The 9,953-nt window shown below is 33.5% G+C and overlaps 1 long non-coding RNA gene across 1 annotated transcript; it reads right to left on the bottom strand.

Moving 5' to 3' along the window:
* Nucleotides 1-1,827: 1,827 nt before the first annotated feature.
* Nucleotides 1,828-4,173, bottom strand: LOC142987811 (uncharacterized). The gene is made up of 3 exons (XR_012960545.1): nt 4,074-4,173; nt 2,344-2,389; nt 1,828-1,925 (listed from the first exon to the last, which is right to left on the bottom strand). It is a non-coding gene; the product is annotated as an uncharacterized LOC142987811 (long non-coding RNA).
* Between the last annotated feature and the right edge of the window lie 5,780 nt (nt 4,174-9,953).

Below are 9,953 nucleotides of genomic sequence, written 5' to 3'. Positions count from 1 at the left end.
AAATCTAAACATTCTGAGTTTGAAGTGGTCTGCAAAGTTTTTGAGTTCTATCACTGACTGGAGGTTGTATTTACAAAAGTAAAAAGCCCCACGTTCTGCAACTCTATTACGTCTTCTTCCTATATGAAAAAAAATAAATAGATTTCTTTGCGATATAAAAAAAGGCATACATAAACAACACATTTTTGTCAAGCAAAAGTCTTAAACCTACACTAGGCCAGCGTGGTCGACTCAAGACCTCCTTTGTTCAGAAGTAAACATTTGCCCAGTGAGACATTCACGGTTTAAAAAAAAATACAAAGTTAAATTTCGTATTTATAATATTCGCAATAATTATTGTAAGGAACCCTAGTAAAACGAGCAAAAGGTTCGTGTTTCGGACAGCCCGAAGATTATCACCGGATAAGTTTGATCAATACCTTTTCACGGCGCAACTGTCTATACAAAATATTGGGCTCAGCTACGTCTTACAAATATTTACGCATTTTTGTCTTAGTCTTTTATAGCGTAGCTAATGTACAGCTAGACCATTAATAATGTTGGAAAAACTAAATTAGGAGTGCTTTGTCATGAGATAATAGACTGAAATAAATAAGATCTACACTACTTGTATTATTTTTCTCATTCCCTGCGACGCGAGTCATGGTTTTCGAAAAGTCAATAAGTAATGATTTTTTACACCATTAGCTAAGACAGTAAATTTGTCATGTATGTTCCTAATGTCTATTTCTATAATATTATTCTGTTAGTAAACTTACCTCAGCTGTCTAGCAACTAATCTTAGTGCACGACGTTTGTCGACAGAAATTTCGCCGCTGCGTTAAGGCGTCCTAACGTTAGCTGATGACTCGTAAGTGCCCCAAAAAACACATCTTGTTAAACGGAAGGGTCAGCGTCGAACGTTGCGCAGATATGTCACTACACTTAGTGTGATTGCAAATTCTAACTGAACCTATATTTATAAATAATAATAAATAAATATTATTGGACAACTCACACACGGTCATTTGATTCCAAACTAAGCAGAGCTTGTACTATGGTAACCAAATAACTGATAAACATACTTATATACTTCTAAATATATACTTATATAGATACATTAACATCCAGGCTCACAACAAATACTCGTGCTCATCACACAAAGATTTGTCCCGGGTGGGATTCGAACCCACCACACGCGGCGCTACGGTTGTTGCGGCGAGGTGACCGCTTAAACCACTGCGCCAAACGTGCAGTTGTAAGTTATTTCAAGGAAATGATAAAATAGAGCATTATATTTCATTTGATTCATATACCAGTAATATATGTATATGTAGGTGGCAACAAACCGTACATATTTACTAAAAAGGTAAGGATAGTAGGTATTATACGTATTCATAACACAACAATACGCGTATTTTGACCAAACTGTATTAACGCCCACACTTCGTTAGCTAGGTTTCATTAAATAAGGGTCGCTGTGAAATACTATGAGTCCTTCGTTTTCACATTTATATGTTATTATTAAATAAATGTTGATTTATTATTAAGAATGGTCATTAAATTTTCTGATATATGGCACGTGGACTTACAAGATTATGTATTCATTTTACTGACCGTAGTTCCGGGCCAAATGATGTTATAGCCATAATTTGTGTGTCCGTTTGTATTTTTGTCTGTGTGTTTGTTTGTCTGTCTGCCGGTCTGTTTGCTTGCTTGTGTGTATTTGCCATTTTCTGTATATTTGCTTTGTGTCAGCTAGTTGTTGTGACTTTGTCAATATTAAGTGACAGAGTTAAAGTATAGTTGTTGTAGGTAATATACGCTTTTAAATCAAACCACTGAAAATTACGTATGAGTCATTTAGTTTTTTATTTTTTTATAACATTTCCTAGTCGTAAGTAGTTGCCAGTGTCGTTATCCGTGCAGAAGATCGTCAAGTTCATCTGAAACGAATAAAATAAGTGTTATTTAGTTTCTTAACACTCTGATAATACTAAGTATTTTATATCCTGATACTCGTATGCATTCCGGGACACAGTTGTGACAGCTAAGATCTACTATCATTACATATTGTGTGTTCACTATATCCACAGGAGATTTAAAAAATACCAAAAGCGTAATGAAGACAGACATATTTTCCGGTGATAGTGGACAAACAACTTTAATTTTCATGAACGTCAAAGGGAAGTCGTTTAGATATAATAAACCAGTTTTGTTTTAAAAAGATATATGTTTTATGTATTGTGTTTCGTAACGTGATAAAATTCATGTTTTAAAATGTATGTTTGTCTGTATGCTGCCAAATGTGTTTCTACGAGGGCGAAAATATGTATGTAGTAAATATGTGTAATAAGTACTTACATCCATCTGGAATTCGCATCTGAGGTTTCAGGCAACTTTCTGTGTTCTGTGAACAAACAATAATTTTTAAATCATAAAACATGACAAGTTGTATTGATAGTTAAATTTACCTAGTTTAGGAAACTGTTGACCGTTTTTTGAGTACACAAACATTTCAATCGTTCTACAGGAGTTGCCATTTCATTATTTATCTTGCGCAATATAAAAAATCTTTAAGTTTCACAAAAGTACTAGTTTGAACAACTAAACATAGAATCAAAGCCTAAAATAACTATCCTATCTGCCTTACCCCCGGTTTCTGTGTACATTTAGCGGTAGTTTATCTATTCAATAGCCTTTAAACTCACATAAATGCTATTGAATAGATAAACTACCGCTAAATGTACCTCAGAAACCGGGGGTAAGACATAAGAACCAAATACAAGGGCTCTTTACCAGATCTCAATCGGCTCAAAGGCTGTTTATCTCACGTAGAGCTTATATCCGGAGCCTGCTGACTAGTGTTTACAGGAAACTACAGCCGGACCCTTCAGGCTAATGATAAAGACGTTGTCTTCATTAGTAGGAAATAAACGTAGCTATGTCTGAATAGTTACATAGCTGCTTTGATGTTGTGTAAATTTTGTGGAGAGTGTCATTTACATATTATTATTATTATAAAAATTGCTACCTCATATTGAGGAGCGATTGACATAGTATTATTATATATAGACTACCTACACTTTCTTGTGATATTTGTTGGTAAGGAGCAAGACAGAAAAAAATACTAATAGTCTAGATAATTGTTAATCAGGATAAAATGTTTATCAAAATAATAGTTGCACGTTTAGCGTTTTTATACTTTCTGATGTACACAAAACTAATCATATAATGTCTCATTCGAGGTTTATTTTCAATAAACATATTGTCAGATACATTCGTAAGGTAAAATAGTTTCAGGAAATTAACAAACGTACCTATAAATCTAACACAAATTTGACGAAAAACCAACTATTCTAACTAACCATTTTAGTGCTGTGAAAAAATCCTGATAAAGAAATTTTGAAAAGAATTTGTAAGTCAGACGTTAATATCGACCATCGACGTCGGCTATTGTTGACCAAGAGCACAGCTTCAGTCTCATCTGAATATAAGATAAAGAGTTGGATTTTATATTAAACTTTTCATAAAGAAGGATTATCAAATTCGATTCGCCTTTAATATTGTTGGGTAAAGGGTCACTAAACTCATCTTCACGTATTCAGTACTAAACTCGGATCCGCTATAATATTGTAAGAAGTACGGGGAAATATCCTTTACCACTTTTTTTGACCATAGAATTAATCCCAAGACCTTATCGGTAGTCGCATGTATAGTTGTATTCATTACTGCCTAAACTACACAAGCAGTACAGTTTCAGTACAGTTTTGATAAAAGTATACTGGACAACGGTTAGTTATTATGTGCAGTACTCCTGTACAGTAAAATTAAATATTTACAATGTAAAGTATATTTAGCCCATTAGTGTCCCACTGCAGGGCAAAGATCTCCTCCCGTTATGAAAAAGGAACTAGGCTTTGAGTCCACTATGCTGGCCAAGTGCCTGTACAGGTTTTAAAAAAACTATAATCGTACAATCTACTCTCCTCAATTTTTAATTAAATCAAAAAACAATGTTTGACTCTAATAACTAGGCCACGAGAGTAATTATTTTTAATACTATTCATACTAAGAAATAAAAAAGAACTAACCATTAAAAAGGCGATGACTAAATACACGAACAACACAACACCAGTGACTTGAAACATGTTGTCTTCGCAAATGAACACAATTATCTGTTAAACAACATATCGTAATGAATATTTATATATGTACCAGTCTTACATTGAGACATTACACATATGTATGTATGTAAATTAGCTCAATATTTAAAATTCAGTATTTCAAAATCGTAAGACATGTTGCTTGGTACATGAAAATGCTATGAATAGTTTTTTGAGGCCTTTTTTTATCAAATAACTAAATTACATTCATTTCTTTCCCATTCCCATTCCCATTTCGAGATTAAAAATAAAATTAAGTATTGTACTATTGAAACAACTGAACTTTTATTAAAGTCATTTAAAAAGGACATAGCTTACTTCAAGTTTAATCGTCTGTGAAGTAGTATGCCATATTACTTTGATAGAAAGAAATGGTACAAATTATGTATTAGTATCTATTATTATGTATTTCAAAACAGTTGAGTGAGACATGCTTATTTTGCAGTCGTTTTCAGCACCAGTGTCCTTGTAAACTAGTCCGTGTAATTTATGTAAGTACCAAATTTATACAAAGCTGTTTAAATATGGTGCTTGTGAAAGTTTTTATAGGTGGTGGATATATTTCCATGTTTCATTTCTTTGATGTCATGACGATGCAGCGACTGCGAGCAATAGATGCGATAATATCTCAATGTTAGTGGTCAGTAACGCGTTTCTATGCAGTCAGAGAGACAGAGTTTGACACTTAAAATAGTTCCAACGACACTCGCTAGAGACGCTAATCAGATTTTTACATAAACTTTCTCGATAGTTAGTCGGTTGTTGATAGTCGATAGTAGTAGAAAATCGCGGGAGATCGCATCGGGTATCCTTTTCTATGAATTGGTATATAAAGTTAATGAAGGGCAAATATTAATGCAATGATCAATTCTCTATCGTCAAATTGTACGATACGAAAACGATTATTGTTACTTCAGAACCGAACTTTTCAATTGCCAAGTATCACTTTCGATGCAAAACGTTCAAAACGCGGGCTACATCGGCCAGTAGAGACTATAGAGTCTGTAATCGCAACGACAAACACATTTCCAACTAAACTCGTTGCTAAAACGTCTTCATATAAAACTAAAGTTGTTTTACCTCCACTATGTTTACAAAACTGTCTTGACCAGAGATATATAAAGGCTAGATACCGCAGGTTTGCTAAGGGCCGATATTTTAATGGTCAGTTAATATTATGGTAAAATCTTTCAATACAATTTATAGGATGTGCCACATTTATTATACGATTGAAATATAAAAAGACCTCAAGTGGCTTAGCAAGCATACCGGCCTGCAATCGCATCATGATTTATATTAGCTGTTGAAGCATTACGTCTAATACTGATATTACCAAACATGTTTATGCGTACTAAAATGTAAACCATAGATTGTCTAAGGGCTTTATAATCTTATATCTTCTTATGGCTTATATCTCGGCTTATATCTTCAAAATATAATTGATTCTTTGGTTAATGCCCTATAGCTTTATATATCAAAATGTCACATTTATTCATCAAATAAAAATATCTGTCAATGGGCTATTGGGATACAAGTACACACACGCTTCGTTCAATGTTTGCGATATCTAGCGTTCTTAATATCAGTGGTAAAACCGTTTACAGGACGTTGTAGATTGTGGACGTTAGTTGTGATATTCTGTAGCGAAACAGTGCCCGACGCGCCGCGGCATGGCGGTATATTCTTTAAATATATGGAAAATGATGCGACTGCTTTACTACCTTTTTGTTTGGGATGTTTGGGATTCATATCGGGCAGTTTTGTTCCGTTTTATATATAAGGTCGGGGAAAAAGTCTTTTCGCAGTTTGTATGAACTTGTAATAAAATCTCTTTGCCTTCAAATATCACAAATGAGTACACCGTTCATTAGGTTTCTTTCAGTGAGCTTTTCTCATCAGATCGGATTCCGTGAGCTCGTGAGGTAGCTTTTTTGTGTAGAGAAAAGATTTTATTACAAGTTCATACATACTATAATGCGAAAAGACTTCTTCCCCGACCTCATATGTGGTGTCCTGTTTTGATAGTTCTTGTTGCGATTTTAGTAGGGTGGGTATGATCTTCGGTAACGCAATTCTCTACAGTTGGTACTGTCGAGTATCGAGAGTTTTACATTTAAAATGTACTGCCAAAATAGTTCTTACAGGGCCCGGTAGAGGCGCTAAACTGATTATCGTGTACATTTTTTTGAAGGCTAGCCGGTTGTCGGTAGTCGATGGTAGTAAAGAATTGGACTACGGTTCGATTGTACCCTGAGTTTGGATTTTGCTGGTATGATTTTTCTCCGGGACCTTAGTGACTTCAACATAGGATTTGTTTTAAAGAAATAATTATTATATTTGAAGAAAATGTAACGAAAATAAACGTGGTAATGATTTGTAAAACGAAAATAAAGAGACTAAATAAGTAAAATAGACTATTCATAAAAGCGAAGACAAAATAAAACGGCTAGTTTAAAAATATCTTATACTTGGTATATTTCTGTTTTATTATTAAACTTACACCGTTTTCGGTTGTTTCTACTGACTTGTTAAAACAAAATAGGTAAAAATATTTTTCTTTTGTTTGGGGATGATACTTAGTATCTGCTATATTTAGTACTTCACAGAAATACTTATGCGTCATTGATTCTAACACAATTTACCTTTATTTCTGGGACTATAGTATTTATTAATCTTACAGAATAAATTTATTCAAAGGAAATTTTTGTTTAGTTTCTTGTAAAATACTAACGCCAAATTATTTTTAGAGAAATATATATTCTTTAAGTATTTATGGTTTTGTGAATTCCTTAGAAAAATATAAACCAGTGGTTTATTTCGTTCACACTTTTTATATTTCTAATAATATTTATTCATTTTAGACGAGGTTTTTCTTAATAAACATATTGTAAAAGGCTCGTAGTTTGATAGGGCCTAATTTATTGCTCTTAACCTACTGATATTTTTTACTCTCTCTCTCTTATTCAGAAGCAACTTTCAGGGTTTCTGAAAACGTCTTCAGTCATTTCATAAAGACCTGTCAGCCTGTAATAGACTATTATTACAATAGAAGAACTGTAACGTATTTTATCTAGGTGTAGAAAATATAGAAAACTACTAGAATTCTGGTGTAGGCAATAAATATGATGTTCTTTGACTTCAGAAGACTGTTACAATCAAAATGGTACATTTAGTACTTTCAGTACCAAAAACATTTGAATAGAAGCACACCAATATTAAATTCTTTACTAAGAACAGTCAGCAACAAAAGTTTTTCAAAAAGTATTTTTTCTAACCTCTATTTGTAAAAGCACACATGTCACTATATACTCGTATTATCCTATGCAACAGCAAAATAAATATAAATATTGGTTAAGTTAAGAATAAAAAACTATTACGACTATTTTTGAAACAATTATTTATGTATTTATATACTTAACTTTACTATATGGTTAATGGTCAACCCAATGTGAAAATAATTTAAACCAGTCGGTTTTGTTGCTGACGGTACTCCCAAAAGTGTTGATAGATAGCGACATCTGTCATGTAGGGCGTGAATTACCGTCGTAATATGAATACAAAATCTAGGCGTGCTCGTAAATAACGTTTAGCTCCCATCATGAATGCTTGATGTTCAATAAATTATAACAAATACCCTATTTGATGGCTACGGAACATGTAGGGTTGAATTGTCGGAAAAGATTTTTGATTCTTTTTGTAAATGTCGAAAATAATCGAATATATTTTATTTAAAGTTATTTTACCTTTGAGAATAAATAAGCTGGAGAGTTTGTTTTTCTGTTTAAATTTTAGCGCTAATTGTAGGAACGGCTGATGAACGGTAATGATTTATTCGTTATGTCCAATTATATGTCACGTTACGACTTATAGAACCAACAAAAAACTAGTAAAAACGGAAAACCTCCACTGGCCACTGAAAAAATACGTTATGGTATTTATTTCTAATTAAAGATCTTTAATAATATAATATAGTTAATTCTTAATGCTACACACACACACTTGATGATACGCTTTTATGTGAAAGAATGAAAACGAGCGAGTGACGTGGCTATTTAAAAAGAGAGAATCATTATTAAGTGAAGTTTTCCACACCTATTTAAATTTGAAGAACTCTGCTCATTCCTAAAAATTGGTCTTACATAATTTTTCAAGCAAAAAGGCGAGCTGATGAAGTAAAAACATTTCAGAATTGTAGATAAGATCTTGTACCTAAAAGGCTAGCCATTTAGCCAAATGTTCAGGTAGTCAGTAATATGAATATGTTAAGGCAAAGGTCTACAATAATATAGGAGAGTATTTGCGAATATATTTTTTGCGTGGATATTACGCAGAGTCATAACGGACGCGATAAGACGGCACACGGCTACGTGGAAAGAATTTAGCCGTTTGATTGTGTCTGATAGTTTTTCGATCTTACCACTGGTTTTTGGAGATAATCTCACTTGGAATACACTTGAAATTGTCTTGTGTTACTAGATTTTTCTAATTGTGCACTTCTAGATGTAACATTTTCGTAGTTAACACAGTTAAAAACATTATTTGATTCTACATATTTCTTTTTTTATCTTAGTTTTGAGTCGGGATAGGCTTATAATTCGATTTAACACTGAGTAACTGCTATTTTTTTAAAAGAGAATTAACCAATATTCTAAACTAGGTTACATTTAGGACCTTCGATACTCAGCGATTTTAGTTCTCAAGCGACTACAGATAACATTAAGAAAGCTCTTTAAAGATTTTGAAAAACAAAACGAAAATCAATATCAAACTTAATCTGTGGGATGGTCACAGTGCATAGTATAAATTGGTGTTGACATCTAAAGATAGAAAGCCGATGGCATATGCTGCAAAGAACACTTCTAAAAATCCATACCAATCGTCCAAAGCGCCCGTACTAGACTAGCCAATTCATATAAGTTCGAAAACTACAGTCTTATCTTATAAAAACAATAGTAAGAGCCAAGTTATCATTCAGGAATATACAGAGCAATGGGCAATAAGAGCAGGTGTAAGGAATATTCAATTTAGATAAGAAACTATCAGAAACTCTCCATACAAATACATTGGCTGAATGTTTCCTGGGTACGTCGTTTGAGTGTGCTGTAAAAATGCATGGTTTCGAAAAGTTTCGATGATAGTCGTATTCTTATGGACAGTTTGAATGCATGAAAGTTTAATTCGATTGCTGTTGCCAATTTTGCTTGTTTGTTCTTTGTTAGTATTGTTTTTAGTTTGATGGAATGTTTATTCGGATGTTTGTAAGTAAAAAAACTAATGGATAATGTTGGCATATCAGATTATAAATCAGCGAAAATGAAGTAGTTGGCAATGACTATCGTTTAAGATAGGTTATTATAGTAATGAAACTTTAGGGTTTCTCTTTAAGTTTTATATTTTCTGGTATACGGAATTATTAAACACTGATACTGGACAATGGCAAAGCCCTCTCATTTTTGGAGGAGACCTTGGTACCCACGACACCATCAACGCTTACGATTAAGATGCCTAAAATGTAACTCGGATGAAAAGTCCCACATGTAATGAGAAGCCTACCGAGAAGTATACCTTTAAAGTTTAATCTAGTATATTATTATCATGAGCCTATATCGTCCCACTGCTGGGCAAAGGCCTCCCCCATAGCTTTCCACTGCAAGCGATCTCTGGCGGTCTGTATCCATTTCGGGTTGCAGGAGTCAAGCTCGTCTCTCCATCTTTTGCGAGGTCTCCTTCGCCGCCGTCTCCCGTTTGCGTTTAATGTAGTATAGGGCCCTAGTATTTTGTATTCTTTGCACATGCTTCTACTTGCAT

This window comes from Anticarsia gemmatalis, chromosome 4 (assembly GCF_050436995.1).
Source record: "Anticarsia gemmatalis isolate Benzon Research Colony breed Stoneville strain chromosome 4, ilAntGemm2 primary, whole genome shotgun sequence".
NCBI classification, from domain to species: Eukaryota; Metazoa; Arthropoda; class Insecta; order Lepidoptera; family Erebidae; genus Anticarsia; species Anticarsia gemmatalis.
Note: the sequence above shows the minus strand (reverse complement) of the source record. Positions and strands in the feature narration are given on the sequence as shown.